Below are 22,395 nucleotides of genomic sequence, written 5' to 3'. Positions count from 1 at the left end.
GAGCCTATTACGACTCAAATGTATTCTGGATGTGTAATAAATCGGTCAGCATCAGCCCGCCCCTTTTTCCTAATATGGTGTCTGTGTATATCAAATCTAGAGCGCTACGCGCGTAGCGCTCTATATGCTGTGTATGTTCAAGCAACTCACTCGCTGGCAATGTTTAACAGATGGTCTTGAAGTGGTAAGTGGGCAAAGCAACAAATCGGCATTGAATTAGTTATCGGATTATATTAAAAGGTAGTGGGATTTTTTGTGGTTGACCTGGAAATTTTAACTTGATGAAAAAGTTATGGATTTGATATTAGCTGCGAATTCAGAGCATTAACTTAAGTTGTGTCAGTGTGACGTTATCGATAGCTAGCCTAGTCTAACCGTAAACTAGTTGGCTAACGTTATTGCCTGCCATACAAAGCCAATAAGCCATAGTAGGTTAAATGTACAAGTTACAAGTTACTAGCTTTTCTGTTAGATCATAAATTACTCTTTACAAGTTCCTTATTTAAAATATAATAATGAGCAATGTAACTACATTATTTCAATGATTTTACTAAAGTAATGTTACATATTACATTTGATTTGATTACTTTTTTACATTTCTGTCAAATATTAACCATTTTCAAATAAACGGGGTAGTGTTAACCTTTTTCAGCACTGAAATCTGTCAAACCTCTTTCAAAGTCCTTCATCACATATTAATATTAAAATAACTTAATTTCAGAGCACCACAAAGTCAGACCTCAGCACCTTTATGTACCTTTAATGTAAGATACTGTTTTTAAAATCATGTGTAGTAGGCCTAAGTGTACAGTAAGTGTGTGTGTAAACATGCTTTAATGAAGTAGACTTCAAAAGCTTTTGAATTTGAGCTTACAGTTCTTTCATCAACCTGTCTTTTACATAAACTTACAAAATAGATAGCCTACTCTAACTTAGTCCTCAGATAAAGGAGGGTTGCTGCTAGCTCCGTTAAGGTATTTCTGTCCCTCCCAAACTGCATTGAAATGGTATGTTTAGCAGCCAGAATTTAAAAAAATTCAGGGGGAGAAACCCCCTGACCCCTCCCAACATGATCCATATAACCCGTCAGAAAACAATTGCAACGTCTCAGATTGTGCCCCCCCAGAATTTTGGCTTGCATGACGCCCCTGGCACTGTTTTATACGCACCGCACCTGGAACGGATCGCCGGACCGCACCCACGTGCAGTGTGAAAGCTCTAACCTGTTAACATGAGTACGTAAAAAAATACGCACCGCATACGCACTCCAAACGGAGTATGTGTGAAACGGGCGTGTCGCAGAACTCGCAGCCGTAACGCGCCGCAGACGTCTGCAGTCTAAATATGGCGTTACATTAACCCATACAATTTGTATTATGCATTTCCTGAACATTTTCTTGCCAACTAATCAAACACTTTATATCTACAAACTACTGATAAAACACAATCAGAAAGAGATATATTTTAAGTAGGCTACACATATAATTAATTTTTCTTCAATGACAAATCTTTCATTGTTTTATTTACAGTTAAAAATGAGTATTATATGTGAAACGTATTTTAACGAGGAGGTAAGCTTCTTCTACAATTTCCTATTGATTCAATAGAACGCGTGAGCTCACTGTGGAATACTAATATGGCGGCGCGGTGGCTTCACTGTTTATGACGTCCTGAGCTATCCAGTCATTCTATATAGATCAGTGCTTGGATCGCCAATACATATAAAGTGATTAAAGAACACTCCCTTTATTACTGGAGCTGCTGAACTCCGTGACATTATTATCAAGTTTTCTCTCCTCCAAATTGCTAAACTCTGTCAACACAAATCACTGCGCAGTTTCTGCTCTGTAGCCTATCTTAATTGAGATGGCGTAAAGAACGTGAAGGCAGCTTAGGTATAGCTTCTTATGCATTAGGTATATATGCATTAGGTATACATTGCAATGTTCATCACGACGCGAATGATATCCAGTACGTCCATAAAATGTATTTTGAATTTAATGTGATTAAATTAAAACAATGGCTGGTAACATGTATATTGTATGCCTATCTAAGTTTGGTATAATTAGCGAATAATCAGAATAATGACAATTTCATGTAACTGGAGTGAAGAGTTAACACATTAAACGTGGACCACGCCGAACAAAGAACTGAGAGAACAAAAGGTTTATATACAGAGGAATGGTAATCAATTAAACATGGAACATGTGTGTAACTAAATTAGCAACAAACAATGCAAGAGAACTGAGGAAACAGAGACAGAAAAAAAGAAAAAACATGACAACATGATTGTTACAATATAAACAAAAAAACATGATTGTTACAATATATACGAGCTCTGGTGGAGCTCAATGTTAAATTTAATGTCCCCAACTAAGCAAGCAAAGCCAATAACAACAAAGGTGGAAAAAAGGCGACAGTGGCAGGAACCAAAACTCCATCAGGTGGCAGAATGGACGGGAAAAAAAAACCTTTAAAGACTTTAAATTTAAAGATTTGGAATATAATGCACAACAAGTATGAACTACATTCACTTTTTTGTCCTTATGGGGGCTTGACGTCCCAGACATGATATACTAATTTCTGTGTATGAAAATGGACATTGTAAACATATTTCAAAACATCTCCCTTTGTGTTTCACAGAAGAAAGAATGGCATAAAGGTGTCAGAATGTGTCAGAATGCTCCAGCTATTTATTTTGTACTTATTGCAAACTCAATCTATATTCAATTCAAGTGCTTTGAGTCTATCTAACAAAAAATGCATTTTCATTGGCTCCTTTCCTACGTCTATTGCCACATACACTGTTTGCAAAGCTTATGAGGACAATTTGTATTTCAGGGTATTTTATCAGTTCATTTTCACTATAATTATTAAGAAAAGATGTAAGATAGATAAGAACTTTAATCAAAGTTTAATGTAATAAGTCATCTTGCATTTCTGTTTGTACTCATGTGTGATATCACGCTTTTAACCTCTTATTGCACACACATCTCAAGCTGTTTCTAAAAATAAACAGCTATCATGCTGCAAACCCAGTGGTTGCTAGGGTAACTCAACTTGTTTTGTGTGGCATGGACCAGCTGAGTGTTTGTCAAAAGCATTAATGGGTCCAGAAAGTCTATGGGCCCTATCTTGCACCCGGCGCAAAGGACTTTGTACACTGACGCATCTATCATTCCTCTTTTGCACCCGCGCAAAGCGGACTTTTCCCTCCACAGACACACGTCGGTTAACTAAAAAATACACTTGCGCTCCCCGGGGCGGTTCAGCGCAAAGAGGAGGCGTGTTCGCAAACTTTCCCTCATGCTATTTTGCTGTTCTATAAAACAATTGCGCCACTGACCAGAAAAAACCTAGTCTAAAGTCAATTCAGATGCTATTTTAAGCGCGCATGCTTGGCCATAATACAGAGTGTGAACAACGCGCATACACTGTAGATGATTCTCTCATCTACACAGATGCATTTAACTTTTTGCAAATGATACATTATTATAAGGAAACATATTAAAACACGAGGGAAATCATTGTTGTGTCCATGACGAAGGGGAAAATAGGCATAAAGCTTACACATTTACCCAAATTATTATATGCATGTTTAACCGTAGCTAATTTGGGTGGGTTTGTCCCATCCCCAATGTCACTTCTCTTTCTTTTACGGCCCTGGCGAGAACATCGATCTCCTCGGCTATGAACCGATTCTGAAGCGCGCCTGGTAAATGCGCCATTATAATAGTATTGCGCCATGGAACAAGCGCACCTAGTTCATCATGCTCTTAAAGGGAATGTGATATAAAGCTCTTATTGGTTTGTTTCCCGTTACGCCCAAACCACATCTATGAATAATGAAGCTACTTCAGACCAACCCCTTTTAGATTTGCGCCAGGCGCAAGAGGCATTTATCCCGCCGGGAAAATAGCAACAGCGCCGGGATCTGCCCACAAAGTTACTTGCGGTTTGCGCTTTGACACTTACGTGACACTTAAGAAAATATCTATATAATTATAAATGTCTTACATAGATTTAACAAACTTTAGTGAGGTTTATGCTAATTTCATGATATATTTCTCTTAAAACAAGTCTTATTATTTTACATATTTTGCTTATCATATTTTAAGATTATTTAGATATTGTTACTGAAAAAAAGACAAATCAATATGTACTGTTCATGCTGTTCTTAAAATAACATTATGTTTTCATTCATCTTGTCTCTCTCTGCAATGTTTCCTGAGAGGACCCTGTCATAATGCTGGCTCTAAAAGCTCACCTTATTTTAAGATTATTTAGATATTGTTACTGAAAAAAAGACAAATCAATATGTACTGTACATGCTGTTCTTAAAATAACATGATGTTTTCATTCATCTTGTCTCTCTCTGCAATGTTTCCTGAGAGGACCCTGTCATAATGCTGGCTCTAAAAGGGCACACCTCTGAATGTCTGGGTAATCATTGTGTATAGTCTCACCCATCCCATGATCCCCCACTTTTCTGTCTTTCATTCCTAGTGCTGTTCACCCCTCCCCCAGTCCATAACTCCCCTCCACCAAGAGCTAAAACTGGAATCCTAAAAATAGTCGAGAAATATCTCTCACAGAAGGAAGAAAAAACTTCCAGTCCAGACTAGTCCAGACTTCAGGTGTCTGAAATAGCAGAAATAGTCTGTCAATATACTATTTATATTCTGAAACACAAGAGCGAGGAGCCACACTATGATTGATGCTCATGCAGTTTTCATTTGTGTTTCTATTTATGGGAAAGAAACCTAATCTAAAATGATAACTATTTATGGTTAATAAGTTGTTAAAGCATAAAAAAACATTATCTAACTCTCTGCATATGAGCTAAGTAATCGCTATTTGTACATAGCCTATTGATATATTAATGTCAAGACTAAAATTTATAAACTAATAGTTTGCAAATGATTTGTAAGGACATTATTACTGCATACTTATTATAAAGTGGAATTTGGAATTCTATATACTATATAATATATAATATCTATATAATTCTATATAATATTACAAAATGTTAAACACAGTTGACCATAACATTCACACAAGTAACATAGCTGACCAAAAACATTACATACCTAAGAGCACTAATTGTTTTGTGAATAATTTAATTTAATGTGAAGTATAAATAATTTTTTAGGTTGATTCTAGATGTATCCCTAAATATAGAAACAATCTTTATTGTATAGTTATACTTTAAACATTACAGTTAAGTTATACATTTAAGTAATTGTTTGTAAAATTTTGTGTGATCTGTGGCTATGACCAACAGTGTTTAGCAGGGTAACATTGTTGAAATTTTAATTTATGGTAACACTACAATAGTATTTAATTAGTTAACATTAGTTAACTACTTTTGTTCACATGAACTAAGAATGATCAATACTTCTACATCATTTATTAATTTAAGTTAATTCCAGCATTTACTAGTACATTATCAAAATAAAAAATGTATTTCTAAACATCAGTTAATGCATTGCAAACTAACATGAAAAAACAATAAACGGCTGTATTTGTATTAACCTAACATTAATAACCTAAAGATTAATAAATACTGTAACAAATGTATTGCTCATTGTTATTTCATGTTAGTTAATGCAATAACTAGTTAATGTTAACAAATGAGAACTTATTGTAAAGTGTTACCTGATTTATTTTGGCATGTAATTTCAGCATTAGGCATTGCATGGTCAACCATGGCTTTTTAAATAATTTACATATAATATTTCGATCTAAAAATGTAACTGTCACGTTTTCTATGTGTTTAGTTATGTTTTGTGATCTGGTTTTCCCCTGTCTCTGTGATTTGTGTTTAGTCCTGTTATTAGTTCAGTTTTGTGATCTTGTTTCCCCCTGTCTTTGTGATTTTGGTTTAGTCCTTTTATTTTTTCCCACTCCTCGTTTGTGTTCAGTTTCTTCACCTGTGTTCAGTTAATTATCCTATTAGTCCCTGTTCATTTAAGCCTTGTGTTTTCCCTCAGTGTTTGTTGGCCGTCGTCCTTGTATGGTTGTGTCTCTGAATTCCTGGAGTTTGTTATTTTGTTCCTGTATGTTCCTGAAGTTTATTTTGTAAATAAATCAACTACTTTGAAGTTCCTGCATCCTCGTCTTCAGCTACCTGCACACAACCCTGACAGAACGACCAACCATAAAGAAAAGAAAAAAGGAAGATGGAGATCTGGAAGCAAGCCTTTGTGGGAATCCGCCAAGCTGTGTTCCGTGGGAGCCGTGGAGGTCACAGGGGAGGATACGGGCGATATAGTCCAGTTCCGAGTCCAGTTAAACCAGAACCAGTCATCTGCACAGTCAAGTTTATTTACGAGTTTGATGACTTCACCGATCTCCCTCCTCTCAACAGTCCGGAAGAGCCAGAGCCTGTCTTCGAGCAAGAGCCAGAGCCAGTCTTCGAGCAAGAGCCAGAGCAAGAGCCAGAGCCAGTCTTCGAGCCAGAGCCAGTCTTCGAGACAGAGCCAGAGCCAGTCTTTGAGCAAGAGCCAGAGCCAGTCTTCGAGCAAGAGCCAGAGCCAGTCTTCGAGCAAGAGCCAGAGCCAGTCTTCGAGCAAGAGCCAGAGCCAGTCTTCGAGCAAGAGCCAGAGCCAGTCTTCGAGCAAGAGCCAGAGCCAGTCTTCGAGCAAGAGCCAGAGCCAGTCTTCGAGCAAGAGCCAGAGCCAGTCTTCGAGCAAGAGCCAGAGCCAGTCTTCGAGCAAGAGCCAGAGCCAGTCTTCGAGCAAGAGCCAGAGCCAGTCTTCGAGCAAGAGCCAGAGCCAGTCTTCGAGCAAGAGCCAGAGCCAGTCTTCGAGCAAGAGCCAGAGCCAGTCTTCGAGCAAGAGCCAGAGCCAGTCTTCGAGCAAGAGCCAGAGCCAGTCTTCGAGCAAGAGCCAGAGCCAGAGCCAGTGTCTGCTGTTCCTGAGCAAGAGCCAGAGCCAGTCTTCGAGCAAGTGCCAGAGCCAGAGCCAGTGTCTGCTGTTCCTGAGCCGGAGCCAGTGTCTGCTGTTCCTGAGCCAGAGCTAGTGTCTGTTCCCGTTCCTGAGCCGGAGCCAGTCTTCGAGCAAGAGCCAGAGCCAGTCTTCGAGCAAGAGCCAGTCTTCGAGCAAGAGCCAGTCTTCGAGCAAGAGCCAGAGCCAGTCTTCGAGCAAGAGCCAGAGCCAGTCTTCGAGCAAGAGCCAGAGCCAGTCTTCGAGCAAGAGCCAGAGCCAGTCTTCGAGCAAGAGCCAGTCTTCGAGCAAGAGCCAGAGCCAGTCTTCGAGCAAGAGCCAGAGCCAGTCTTCGAGCAAGAGCCAGAGCCAGTCTTCGAGCAAGAGCCAGAGCCAGTCTTCGAGCAAGAGCCAGAGCCAGTCTTCGAGCAAGAGCCAGAGCCAGTCTTCGAGCAAGAGCCAGTCTTCGAACAAGAGCCAGAGCCATAGCCAGTGTCTGCTGTTCCTGAGCCGGAGCCAGTGTCTGCTGTTCCTGAGCCAGAGCCAGTGTCTGTTCCCGTTCCTGAGCCGGAGCCAGTCTTCGAGCAAGAGCCAGAGCCAGTCTTCGAGCAAGAGCCAGAGCCAGTCTTCGAGCAAGAGCCAGAGCCAGAGCAAGAGCCAGAGCCAGAGCAAGAGCAAGAGCCAGTCTTCGAGAAAGAGCCAGAGCCAGTCTTCGAGCAAGAGCCAGAGCCAGTCTTCGAGCAAGAGCCAGAGCCAGTGTCTGCTGTTCCTGAGCCGGAGCCAGAGCCAGTCTTCGAGCAAGTGCCAGAGCCAGAGTCTGCTGTTCCTGAGCCAGAGCCAGTGTCTGCTGTCCTGAGCCGGAGCCAGTGTCTGCTGTTCCTGAGCCAGAGCCAGTGTCTGTTCCCGTTCCTGAGCCAGAGCCAGTGTCTGTTCCCGTTCCTGAGCCGGAGCCAGTCTTCGAGCAAGAGCCAGAGCCAGTCTTCGAGCAAGAGCCAGAGCCAGTCTTCGAGCAAGAGCCAGAGCCAGTCTTCGAGCAAGAGCCAGAGCCAGTCTTCGAGCAAGAGCCAGAGCCAGTCTTCGAGCAAGAGCCAGAGCCAGTCTTCGAGCAAGAGCCAGAGCCAGTCTTCGAGCAAGAGCCAGAGCCAGTCTTCGAGCAAGAGCCAGAGCCAGTCTTCGAACAAGAGCCAGAGCCATAGCCAGTGTCTGCTGTTCCTGAGCCGGAGCCAGTGTCTGCTGTTCCTGAGCCGGAGCCAGTGTCTGCTGTTCCTGAGCCAGAGCCAGTGTCTGTTCCCATTCCTGAGCCGGAGCCAGTCTTCGAACAAGAGCCAGAGCCAGTCTTCGAGCAAGAGCCAGAGCCAGTCTTCGAGCAAGAGCCAGAGCCAGTTTTCGAACAAGAGCCAGAGCCAGAGTCTGCTGTTCCTGAGCCGGAGTCAGTGGTTGCTCTTCCTGAGTCAGAGCCAGTGTCTTTTCCCGTTCCTGAGCCAGTCTTCGAGCAAGAGCCAGAGCCAGTCTTCGAGCAAGAGGCAGAGCCAGTCTTCGAACAAGAGCCAGAGCCAGAGCCAGTGTCTGCTGTTCCCGAGCCAGAGCCGGTGTCTGTTCCCGTTCCTGAGCCGGTGTCTGTTCCCGTTCCTGAGCCGTTGTCTGTTCCCGTTCCTGAGCCGGTGTCTGTTCCCGAGCCAATGTTTGTTTCTGTGTTTGTGTCAGTCTTTGTAGCTGTTACTGCTCTAATAGCCGCTGATCCTGCGCCAGAGCTCGTTGATCCTGCACCAGAGCCCACTGATCCTGCACCAAATGCACCAGAGCCCACTGATCCTGCACCAGAGCCCACTGATCCTGCACCAGAGCCCACTGATCCTCCGCCAGTCCTGTCCAGCCCAGTGTTTCCTTTGCCGCTGGTCCTGCTTAGCTCAAAGCCCTCTTCACCGCTGGTCCTGCCCAGCCCAAGACCCCCTTTGCTGTCAATTTCCCCATTAAAAATTTAGGGGGGCGCCCACCCGAAGGGTCCTCACTGCCATGGCCACCCGAAGGGTCCTCAATGCCATGGCCACCCGAAGGGTCTTCACCGCCATGGCCACCCGAAGCGTCCTCACCGCCATACAGCCTGCTCCGCCGTGGCCACGTCCAAAGCCTGTTCCACCCCGGTTCCCCGAGCTACCAGCTCCGCCATGGAGGCTTCCCGTCCCTGCACCACCATGCCCTCGTCAGCCTCCAGGGCGCCCACCCTCCCACCCCTTTGGATGTTATACGGTGCGAGGACGCGCCTTCGGGGAGGGGGAGGTTCTGTCACGTTTTCTATGTGTTTAGTTCAGTTTTGTGATCTTGTTTCCCCCTGTCTTTGTGATTTTGGTTTAGTCCTGTTAGTTTTTCCCGCTCCTCGTTTGTGTTCAGTTTCTTCACCTGTGTTCAGTTAATTATCCTATTAGTCCCTGTTCATTTAAGCCTTGTGATTTCCCTCAGTGTTTGTTGGTCGTCGTCCTTGTATGTTTGTGTCTCTGAATTCCTGGAGTTTGTTATTTTGTTCCTGTATGTTCCTGAAGTTTATTTTGTAAATAAATCAACTACTTTGAAGTTCCTGCATCCTCGTCTTCAGATACCTGCACACAACCCGGACAGTAACCTTTTTTATTAAACTGATTTTATTTTATTAAAATTGTGTAGAACACAAGACTACTGTGTGCTAATATCTATTATTTATCTTGAGATAAATGGGAATGGTTGATATTTTATAAGTGTAGCAAAATAAAATAAAAATAAAAAAGTAAAAAAAAACTTGATCCATTGTTATTTAAAAATTAATAAACATAAATAATGCATATATTAACGTTTTATGGGCTTTATTAAAATTCTACATTTGGAATCATTTTCAAACATTTTGAATGATTATCTAAAGCAAATTAATGAAGAAGCACAGTGTGGCTATTATGAGTTTTCTGTAGGGAGCTGAGAATGCCAACACCTATGGAGCTTACCATCTGTCACTACCATATCGGAGGCGTCTCGGCATGCCTACATACAGCCAAAATGATGATTGATTGGCCTTCTGTTCAAGAATATCTGTCTGAGGCCAATCGTATGTAAATGCCTTATTTGTTGTATAAGCCAGGTGCTCTAGAGGGACTTGACCACACAATTTTGCATATCATTTAGAGTTAATTACATGATAACATGATAAATATTTATTACATAATGATTGATTTTTGTGTCAATCAAATTACACACCATGTAATCCATAAGGAAAATTCCTTATTGCTTATTTGGGTTAACCCTAAACTTCAGCACAGTCTTTTTGGACAGTGCAGGTGCACTGTGATCAGACTTACAATCTTCACCTGACGAATAATAAAATAAGAGGGGGAAAAAAACACCCATAGACTTGCCCTGAAGTAGGTTTGAGATTTAGTGACCTCAAAACAATTGGAAACGCCCAAGGCAATGTGGGGGTTTGGGCAGCATCAGCATAAATCTTTGGCATAATTTATTGTATAAATGCATTCAACTAACTTGTAATTATCTTTGAAGACCAGCATTTCCTTATGACTCCTTAACACAGTCAAATACGGCATGTCTTTGTTTATCCCGAGGTTTTCCCGTAGCCTGCTGGATCCAGGCCATTTCCAGATCTGACGAAGGACTTTCGCCTGGACCTGATGACAATGCAGTGCTGAAGTGCCAACTAGCCTCTCCCTATGGAGGAACCCTATACCACTCTACAGATAAAGCGTTGTGGACTTTTTCGGTTCGCGTACCTACTCAAAGTGATAAGATAAAATAAAAATTCTGCATCAAAATTTATAGACAAGTAGTTTGTTTAGGCATGGTTTGTAAGGAATTACAAACCTGCGCACATATATTCAAACGCACATAACTATAGAATCAATTCTTAATGCGCATGTGAACGCCATCAGCGTCTATCACAGGTTCACGGTTAAAGTCTGTTTATGGAGAACGGTGTCGTCTTAGCGGCCCCTAATTTAATAACAAATGATCATTTAGACGGAAGTGAATCAATCAAAACTAACTTTAGCTGGAAAAACATTTTTCAAGAGCCACTATAAAACCAAACCAATCTCTGTTACCTTAAATTATATGTTTATCTCTGTAAAGCTGCTTTGAAACAATCTACATTGTTAAAAGCGCTATATAAATGAGGATGACTTGACTTGACATGTAGTTGTTAGGGAAAACTTTTGTCCAAAATAGGCTTAAAATGTTATTTAGAATGCTGCCAGCAAATGTCTTTTAATCTAGTGAGACAGATTCGCTGCTTAACTGGCGAAATACAGAAACATCAGAGAGAATACACAGTGTGATGGTAAAGAAGAGCTGACCTGAAATCTCCCATGAGAAAACTGAAATATATGGCCATAACTAGTTTGTTTTAAATGGGTATACATTTTATTTTCCCCCTGAAGTCCACCAACATATTTCACACCAAGCCCCATTGTCTCCTGCTGGCAGATATTGTAACTCATCACCTGGCACTGTTAGCCCAGATTTTATATCTCACTCGCATGCAGCGGACATTGCCGCACTTGAACCCCTGACCGGCGAATTTCACGTAGGTTTATTTTTTTGGGGGCTCTTTTTTTTGAAGAGCTATTGTTGAGACTGAGAGTGCAACCGTTTGAACCTCCAGCGGCGTCGAACACCGCGAGGATCGTGGCGTGAAAATGGTGGTGAGTGCAATAATTTAACGACCACATTTTATTTAGACACGCCTATTAATCTGTCAACACTGCATTGGCTCCCTATTAAACATCGTATACATTTTTAAATATTGCTGATTCCTTACAAAGCACTAAATGGTTTAGCTCCCCAGTACTTGAGCGAGCTCTTAACGCATTATAAGTCCTTCACGTCTATTGCGATCTCAAAATTACGGCCAGTTGATAATACCTAGAATATCAAAACCGACTGCTGGCAGTAGATCCTTTTCCTATATAGCACCAAAACTTTGGAACAATCATCCTAACATTGTCCGGGAAGCAGACACACTCTGTTAGTTCAAATCTAGACTAAAAACACATCTCTCTGGCCTAGCATACACAGAACACATTATAGACTTCTATAATTCAATGTTAGGCTGCATAGTTTAGATCAGCCGGAACCGGGAACACTTCCCATTAATCCTGATGTACTTGGTACATCATAAGAAGGATGGCGTCTACGCTAACTTTAGTCTCTCTGTTTAGCCCGAGGTCTACCGCAGTCCGCCGGATCCAGTCCGTATCCAGAACTGATGAAGGACCAGCGTCTGAACATGACGACAATGCAGTCCTGAAGTGTTAACTAGTCTCTCCCTTGTGAAGGCCTCCTTCACTTTACCTCTGTACAGATAAAACGATGTCAGGATAATTTCGGATCCCGTGGCTATGCAGACGCAACAAAAATTCTGTATTATAATTTTTTAAGCCAGACAAGCAGTTTGTTGAGGGTTGATTTGTAAAGAAGGACTACATGCCTGCACACATATATATGCGCACATATATATTAAAGTACGCATGCCTATCGACTGAACACGTGATGCGCATGTGTACGCTGTCTGCGTTTTCGCAGGTTTGCGTTTTTGAGGTTTGCGCAGAGATAACGGATAATTGTTTGCACCTTTGAACCTATATCAGGGAGTCCGTTCTCGAGACACCAGGCACTGTTTTATGCAGTTGGGCGGCCGGAACGCTTTAAGGGTTTTTCTGTTAGAACGGTGTCGTGTTAGCGCCCCCTGAGTTATTAACTAATGATTTACGCAACGGAAGTGAATCAATCAAAACTATCTTTAGCTGGACAATAACTTTATCCTAGAGCTGTGGTAAAGCCTAAACAATCTGTTACAGTCATTTCTATGATCACAGCAAAGTTGCTTTGAAACAATCCATACTGTTAAAAGTGCTTTATAAATGAAGGTGACTTGACTTGAAAGAGTAAGTTAAAGTTAATTAATGGGTCGAATATAAAAAACGTATGGATGCACTACTGTTTTATCTAAGTTCATAGCCCTCTTAACGACAGACTATCTTGTTTTGTGTTGCAGGTCAAGAAGAGATGCTTTGGACCTGCAAGAATTGCCCTTACAACTGTGAAAAGAAAGCACATCTAAAACATTACAGGCTCAAACATGTAAGTTATACATGAACAGAACAATTTCCATGTTTACATCTGGAATATATGTAAATTTACATCACTTTATGCACAATGTTCAACTTATCCTACCATTCAAAACAAAACTCCAGATTAGCAGTATGTCATGTGGGTTTACCAGCGTGGCCGCGGATCCTTAAAAAGGCTTAAAATGTCTTAAATATAATTTTCCTAATAAAAGGCCTTAAAAAGTATTAAATGTCTTAAATTCAGATTTGATGGGTCTTAAATATTTCTGGTCACATTACCGCTAAAATTTCTCCAGTCTGACGGACCCAATGTCCATCAAATAACCAGTGAAGCATCGAATCGCGTAGCGCTGTTGAGACTGTCTCTGTGAAAGATTTTATAGTGAGAAATCAAAACAAATGAGCACAACAGCACACATAAAAATAAACGCATAGAAGAACCATACTGAGGTAAAAATTAAAAATGTTGAATTTTTTTATTTACAACCCCAAATCAGAAAAAGTTGGGACATTTGTAAAATGTAATAAAATCAAGAATTTGTGGTTTGTTCATTCTATTTACCTTTTATTAACTGAAAAAAGTACAAAGAAACGTTTTCCAATGTTTTCACTGACCAACATAATTGTATTTTGTAATAATGAACAAATTTTGATTTTGATGGCTGCAACACACCCCCAAAAAGTTGGGACAGAGACCAAATAAAAGTGAAAAGATTATCCACATTAGATTATCCAACTTTTTTGAAACAGTCCACAATGGGGAGGTAAATTGGTAATAGTTGAGGGTATCATCTGTAGTAGAAATTTTAATAGTCATTGATCCCAAACAGGTATCATAAGAGAAAGAACCTATTCAATGTATAAAAGTATATGTGTGTACGTGCTTGTGCGTGACGTTTCAGGAACATATGGGACAGGACCTCTGACCTTAGGGACGGTCAGTTTTGGCCAGCTTATTTCAGTACCAGTTCGTGTCTTTAAGTAGAAACTGAACAGCAGTAAGGACCTTATCTGGGTGGGTGAAAGGTACAGCGGGTGAGGAGGAAGCTTGAAAAGAGTATAAAGGCTGTCTCATATCTTCCTGTTGGGTGTCACTCTCTTGCACAACGTAACTTCTGTGTACTAGACTGAACCTATTCTTGCAAGAATAAATACTTTCCTTTCTTATTAATTTGACTCTGAGTTTCTCTTACGCAGTGATGATGTTTAACAGAATTTTTGCCACAACAATTTGGTGTCAGAACAGTGGGATTCCTTGCAAGTGCCTTCTGGACCTGAGAGCGGACGGTGAATGATCATCCTGGACTGAGCAGTTCCAGCTCTACCTCGTAAGCTTTAGAGAGAGGGGCCAACCGCTATCAGGGCCAGGAGAAACTCCACTGGAATTGAATGAAAGCAAACCCGTGGCAACCCAAACATCTCTGGTAAGAGACGGCTAAAATATTTTCTTTTGGGGTAAAATATTTTTACTTTGGTATAAGAGTGAGCGAACTATACCGGCTGAGACTGTTTTCTATGGTGCGAGATCAAGAGATTTAAGGCAAAGACTAAGGCAAGAGGTCCTCGACCAAGAAATTGAGACCCTTAAACAGGTCAAGAGATTTTCTAAACTGAGGCTGAGTCAAGAAGTTTTGACCGAGGATTGAGCCCTCGCAAAATTGGGAAATCGAGACCTTTAAACAGGTCAAGAGGTTTTGCCACACCAAAGTGGGAAATTGAGACCTACGAACAGGTCAAGAGGTTTTGCCACACCAAAAGTTAATTGAGGCTAACTGAAATACTGATTTTGGGTGAGCCATAATTAACGACCCCTGTCCGATTTTAGGTTAAAAATCGGATCTGTCGGAGACGTCTGACAGATTACTAGACGAGCGTCGAACAAAATCCACGGAGAACGTCTCGGTTACGTATGTAACCCTAGTTCCCTGATAGGGAATGAGACGCTGCGTCAAACGCTGTGGGAACGCCCCTGCGTTGTGCGTCATGAAGCACGTATGGAATCAGCCCAATGGAGAGATGGAACGTCATAGGCGGGTGACGTTATCGACCAGGAAACTATAAAGCACCCCATAAACACAAGCTGAACAGCTTCTGATAGGGCTGAACGAAGCGCTAGCGGGAATGCCGGGAGTATGGTGGAATGACGCAGCGTCTCGTTCCCTATCAGGGAACTAGGGTTACATACGTAACCGAGACGTTCCCTTTCAAGGGAACTCGAGCTGCGTCGAACGCTGTGGGAACGCTAATACCCACGACGCCATAGGACCAAGTGACCGCCATGTGAGAACTAGCGCACAGAGGACGAGAGCACCTGTGCCCCAGGGGTAGAACTTAAGTCTAGGTCGTAGAACTTAATGAAAGTATGCGGTGAAGACCATCCAGCCGCATCACAAACGTCACTGAGGGAAACTCCTGACAGTAAGGCTTTAGAAGCCGCCATACTCCTGGTAGAGTGGGCTCGTACAGCCAAAGGTGAAGGCTGACCAGCCGACTCATAGGCAAGTGAGATAGCCTCGACCACCCACTTGCTCATTCTCTGTTTAGACGCGGGACACCCCTTCTTGGGTGGCCCAAAGTACACAAATAGTTGTTCTGACTTCCTCCACAGGGCAGTTCTGTGGACATTGGCGTCTAACGCCCTAAGAGGGCAGAGTAAATTAAGTTTCTCCTGGTCAGACGACAGAAATGGAGGAGGACAAAAGGCCTGCAGAACTGTAGGTCTAACAACATTAGTAGGGACCTTGGGAACGTAACCTGGTCTAGGATGCAGAAAAGCCTTAACCATGCCAGGCGAAAATTTCAGGCACGAGGGTGAAACCGACAGAGCCTGCAAATCTCCGATTCTCTTTAGTGAGGAGATAGCAAGAAGAAAGATAGTCTTAAACGTGAGAAACTTCTCAGGAACTTCTTCGATAGGTTCAAGAGGAGCTAGGGAAAGACCTTCTAATACGATTATATATACGATAATACGGCACCCTCGTACGAACTGCTGGCCTCAGCCTCAGTGTGCCACGAAGGAAACGAGTTATAAGTGGGTGTCTCCCAAGAGAAACTCCACCGAAAGGGACGTGGTAAGCAGCCAGTGCCGCCACATACACCTTTAGTATGGAGGGGGATAGCCCTGTGGAGAAGCGCTCCTGCAGGAATTCCAGCACTGCACCCACTGGGCAGTTAACTGGGTCCTGCAGGTGCTCTCCACACCAAGAAGTGAAGAGTTTCCACTTCAAGGCATAAAGCTTCCTCGTGGATGGAGCTCTGGAGTGAAGAATGGTCTCAACAACCTCGGTCGAGAGACCAGAGTTCATGAGCTGGGCCCCCTCAGAGGCCAAGCCCCCAATACTGGGCGGGGGTGAAATATCATGCTGCCCGCCTGAGAGCGTAGATCCCTCCTGACCGGGAGCTCCAAGGGAGAGCCGTCCAGGAGAGAAATCAGGTCCGCAAACCATACTCGGGCCGGCCAGAACGGGGCTACTAAAAGTAGGCTGACCCCGTCCCGGCGAACCCTCTCCAGAACTCCAGGTACCAGAACAATCGGGGGAAAGGCGAACAGACGTGACCTCGGCCACGGCTGCACCATAGCGTCCAACCCCAGAGGGGCTGGATGGCTGATGGAAAACCACAGATGACAATGCGTGGTCTCCTTGGAAGCAAATAGGTCCACCTCGGCGCGACCGAAACTCAACCAGAGGAGCTCAACCACCTCGGGATGGAGTCTCCAATCCCCCGGCCTCGGCCCCTGTCTACACAGGGAGTCTGGTACCACATTCAAATACCCAGGAAGATACATTGCTCTCAGAAATAGTAACCTCCCTCGGGACCACAGGAGGATCTGACGGGCCAATTTGTAAAGCCGGCGAAACCGCAGGCCCCCCTGATGATTTATATAAGAGACCACCGAAGTGTTGTCTGACTGAACTAACACATGATGACCTCTCAGGTCTGCTAGGAAGTGTTTCAGAGCCTGGAACACCGCCAACATCTCTAGACAATTTATAAGCCGTTATAGATGATGGTCCTGCGACAGCCCTTGGGCTGGACGACCACTCGTGACCGCCCCCGACCCTGTGAGGGAAGCATCCGTCGTTAGCGTTACGCAACGACAAAGAGCCCCCAACACAGGCCCTTTGAATAGGAACCAAGTTTCTTTCCACATGACCAGAGCACGAAGGCAGCGCCGCGTGACTTTGACCGTGCAGAGCGGATTTCCCCTTGGGGAGAATCCCTTGGTCCTGAGCCACCACTGTAGCGATTTCATGTACAACAGGCCGCAAGGTATAACATCGGACGCTGCTGCCATCAGACCCAACAGTCTCTAAAACTGTTTTACAGTAAGTAGCTGGCCTAGCTTTACTTGTTTCACAGCTGAGAGAATCGAAACGATGCGGGTCGGAGCGAGTGCCGCCTGCATCGAAACCGAAACCCAAACGACACCCAGAAAAGTGGTCTTCTGAGGAGATAATACACTTTTCTTTGCGTTCAGCCTCAACCCCAACTTCCTGAAATGAACGAAAACGACATCTCAATGTCGAACCGCCATCTGCTCTATCTGAGCTAAAATCAACCAATCGTTGATGTAATTGAGGACACGAACACCCTGAAGCCTCAGGGGCACTAGTGCTGCGTCCATGCATTTCGTGAAAGTGCGGGGAGATAAAGCTAGGCTAAAAGGAAGAACCCTGTGCTGGTACACCTCGCCCCCGAAGGCGAACCTCAGGAACTTCCTGTGTTGTGGAAGGATGGAAATGTGGAAGTACGCGTCCCTTAGATCTATCGTGACAGACCAGTCCTCGGATCTGATTTGTGACACGATCTGCTTGATAGTGAGCATCTTGAATTTTGGCTTCCCTACCGAGCGATTCAATAGGCGCAGGTCTAAAATTGGACGCAACCCCCCATCCTATTTTGGAACGATGAAATATCGGCTGTAATAGCCTGACTCCACACTGGGAGGAGGAAGCCGTTCTATAGCCTCCTTTTGAAGGAGTGCTTTCACCTCTTGTTCCATAACCAGAGCCTGCTCTGGTTTCTGAGTGAATGAATGAACCTGGTATAAATAGGCAGACTAACAGGATGAGACACAGGTGAATGCAATCAGTGAATGAGGTACAGGTGAATGTGATCAGTGATGGTAAGTCCGGGCAGTGAGTTATGGGAAATGTAGTTTGTGAGTGATAATAGTCTAATCTGGAGTGCCCTTTGGTGGCTCTCAAGGGCACTACAGCTGGTGACCGTTACATAGCCCCCCCTTTAAGGAGCGGATTCCAGATGCTCCTCAAATTGTCCAGGAGGGAGGTGGAGCGGAGGCGGACCCGGGGGTGGGATGGAGGGCCAGGCCCGTGGAGCGGAAGAGGACCTGGAGACTGCGTCAGGACGGAAGGCCAGGGTGGTGCAGGATGTGCAGGCGACCAGGGCGGAGCAGGCTGTGCAGGCAACCAGGGAGGAGCAGCCGGTTCAGGCGGCCAGGGCGAAGCAGAAGACCCATCAGGCGGCCCGGACGAAGCAGACGACCCATCGGGCGGCCAGGGCGCAGCAGACGACCCATCGGGCGGCCAGGGCGAAGCAGACGACCCATCGGGTGGCCTGGGCGGTGAAGAGCCCTCGGGCGGCCACGGCACAGGAACAGAACCCGGCTCAGGAACAAACACAAGGACAGACACAAACACAGAAACAAACATTGGTTCAGGAGCAGATACCGGCTCCGCTGAGCGTTCAGGTTCAGGCGTGACTTGAACAGTCTCTGGATCGGCAGGCGTGACTTGAACAGTCTCTGGATCGGCAGACGTGACTTGAACAGTCTCTGGATCGGCAGACGTGACGTGAACAGTCTCTGGATCGGCAGACGTGACTTGAACAGTGTCTGGATCGGCAGACGTGACTTGAACAGTCTCTGGATCGGCAGACGTGACTTGAACAGTCTCTGGATCGGCTGACGTGACTTGAACAGTCTCTGGCTCGGCAGAAGTGACGTGAACAGTCTCTGGTTCAGCCATCTTGTCCGTAGACACTGGTTCGGTGGAAGTGACGTGAACAGACTCTGGATCGGCCATCTTGTCCGTAGACACTGGCTCGAAGGTGGCCATCTTGTCCATAGACACTGGCTCGGAGGCGGCCATCTTATCCGTAGACACTGGCTCGGAGGCGGCCATCATGTCCGTAGACACTGGCTCGGAGGCGGCAATCTTGTCCGTAGACACTGGCTCGGAGGAAGTGACGTGAACAGTCTCTGGTTCAGCCATCTTGTCCGTAGACACTGGCTCGAAGGAAGGGACGTGAACAGACTCTGGATCGGCCATCTTGTCCGTAGACACTGGCTCGAAGGCTGCCATCTTGTCCATAGACACTGGCTCGGAGGCGGCCATCTTGTCCATAGACACTGGCTCGGAGGTGGCCATATTGTCCGTGGACACTGGCTCGGAGTTGGCCATCTTGTCCGTAGACACTGGCTCGGAGGCGGCCATCTTGTCCGTAGACACTGGCTCGGAGGCGGCCATCTTGTCCGTAGACACTGGCTCGGAGGCGGCCATCTTGTCCGTAGACACTGGCTGGACGGTCTCTGGCTGGACGGTCTCTGGCTGGACGGTCTCTGGCTGGACGTGGCTGACGTGAAGCTCTGGCTGGACGTGGCTGACGTGAAGCTCTGGCTGGACGTGGCTGACGTGAAGCTCTGGCTGGACGTGGCTGACGTGAAGCTCTGGCTGGGCGTGGCTGACGTGAAGCTCTGGCTGGGCGTGGCTGACGTGAAGCTCTGGCTGGGCGTGGCTGACGTGAAGCTCTGGCTGGACGTGGCTGACGTGAAGCTCTGACTGGACGTGGCTGACGTGAAGCTCTGGCTGGACGTGGCTGATGTGAAGCTCAGGCTGGACGTGAAGCTCTGGGTCTGGCTTGGCAGGACTGAACCCTTGAACGATGGCCCTCTTGGCAGCGCGTGCAGACATAAGCGGGGGATCGGCCACGCTGGAAACCGGTCCTGTACGTCCATAGACCGATCCAGTGGCTGACTTGATGGTTAGCAAGACGAGATGATTCCCAGGCCAGGCAGGCGACGTAAACTGACTCTGGCTGGGCAGACTGGACGTGGAGCTGTGAAGACCCTGAACTGGACGCGGCAAGCGGTGAGGGCTCTGGGGGTACTGTGAGCTTGCAGGGTGTTTCATCAGCCAAGCCCACAGTAAATGCCGTACCGCTCAAGGAGAGGGCTAGGTCGACATACCCTTCTAGGGTCCAGCCGGTATAGTCCTCCGGCATCAATTGAGCAACGTCATCATCCAGACCACTCAAAAACAGGTCCATGAGCTGGGTGTCATTTAACGTTCCCAGATGACAGCAAGACAAAAAGTCCCTTGCATACCTCTCAATAGGCTGGCCATCTTGGAACACAGAAGAAAGGAACTTCCTCAGGGCCTGGTTGCTGACAACTGCTGGATCCATATGAGGCGAAGTCTTCTGTCACGAAACTGCTCCGAGACACGAAGGTGGAGAATCCAAATGCAGTTTTATTAAGGGGTAATCCAAAACAGGCAAGGTCAAACACAGGCAGGCAGTCCGTACAAACAAACACACAAAGCAGGCAGGGGTCAGAGGCAAAAGAGTAATCCAAAACAGGCAAGAAATCCAAAAAGACCAAGAGACAAGAAAACGGGGAGAATGCTCAGAATTGCTGTGTGACACTAAAACAAGACTTAGCGGTGAGTGAATGAATGAACCTGGTATAAATAGACAGACTAACAGGATGAGACACAGGTGAATGCAATCAGTGAATGAGGTACAGGTGAATGTGATCAGTGATGGTAAGTCCGGGCAGTGAGTTATGGGAAATGTAGTTTGTGAGTGATAATAGTCTAATCTGGAGTGCCCTCTGGTGGCTCTCAAGGGCACTCCAGCTGGTGACCGTTACAGTATGATTAACGGGGATTAATGTGATATAAAAATAAGGAATGTTTCATTAAGCAAAATGGGGAAAAATTCTATAATTTAATGGTAAAATAATGATTGAAATTATGTTTAGTTTTAGTTGGACAACCATTGTGTTTTGAACCTAAAGGGTTCAGCTATGCTGGGGGTACAGCAACAGGGTTTGCTTATTCAGCCCGGTTTCCGGATGTTAGATATGTACTTGTTCTGTAATTAGGGTTGTTGATGATAATACCAAATTAGTAAAATGTAAAGACAACTTTGACCAAAAATTCTGGAAATCAATAATGTATAATGTCGGATATTTGTTGATATTAAGTAATTGAAGCAAAAGATATTGTCTGTTTTATAAATGAAATTATAGATCGGGGATAATTTCCCTGGACAAGTATGACTAAAGTTAAACGAAAACTTTGTGAAAACAACTTAGAATATTTTGAGCATTTTGATGCAGCTTATGAAAATTAATGTTCTGCCAATAATAATGATAATGATTATGATTCGGCCATTGTAATTGAAACCGCCACTGGTGGACTGTAAAAGAATACAGAGAACTGCTTATCAGCTCTGTTTGCATTCCTGATTGGGACACACTGCTTCAAGCGTGTGCAGTAAGTTAGAGTCGTTTGCAAGCTTACAGTGATCAAACTATAGGCAAGGTGTTGGATGCTGTAAGTTGAGGCTGACAAAAACCCATCAGATGACAGAGAGTGTTTTTAATTGTGGTCAGCAGGACCATTTAACACGTAACTGTAAATGCCCACAGAGAACGTGTTTGAAAATGTGATAGTGACACATTTCTGGTAATAATGTGGGTTTGAAAGTAGATCAGTGTTTATATGACGATATTAACATTTTCGTCTGAGAAAAAATAAGAGATACAAACCAGGTCAGAAGATTGAAGTCTTAAAGTGAATCCTTTTGAAGAAAGGATCTATAATAGTGATTTTTATATGTGAACTGATGAATACAGTTTGATGTAAATTTAATGACTCCAACAAATGTGATAAAATATATAAAAGTAACTAAAAGGTTGATTGTGTGTTAATGAAACATTTTAAAAAGGGTTTAGGTAGAGAGACTAATCTCATGGAAAATGATAACTGCAAAAGATGTATGTCTATCAAAATTATCATAAGCAGAGCGTGATAGCCTTAAAAGTTAGTGTGAATTCCAACTGGAGATTGATAAACTCCTAGGGAAAATTTAAGTCAGATATTAAACTATGGTGATTAAGATGAAATGGGAAGCGTTATTGAGAACTAGAATAATTATTTTTATTTAAGGTCATATAAGCAGATACAGTAGTACTGGATTAACAGTTGCTAATTGTAAATTGTGCAGAAAGGCATCTGATTAAACAAACAGCTTGTTAAGTGTTTTTAACGTAAAGGAAAAGTGTGCTGGTTAAAGGATTGATAATTAATGTTGACCATGAAATAACTAAACGCTGA

At 44.3% G+C, this 22,395-nt stretch overlaps 1 protein-coding gene across 6 annotated transcripts in view; it reads right to left on the bottom strand.

The window, feature by feature from the left end:
- The window catches only part of acot7 (acyl-CoA thioesterase 7), a 213,957-nt gene that overhangs the window by 5,928 nt on the left and 185,634 nt on the right, over window positions 1–22,395 (bottom strand). The gene's annotated exons all lie outside the window — the stretch shown is intronic.

Source organism: Siphateles boraxobius, unplaced genomic scaffold (genome assembly GCF_051911475.1).
Source record: "Siphateles boraxobius isolate OS27281-9 unplaced genomic scaffold, OSU_SipBor_1 9, whole genome shotgun sequence".
Classification (NCBI taxonomy): domain Eukaryota; kingdom Metazoa; phylum Chordata; class Actinopteri; order Cypriniformes; family Leuciscidae; genus Siphateles; species Siphateles boraxobius.
This window is presented reverse-complemented; position numbering and strand designations above follow the sequence as displayed.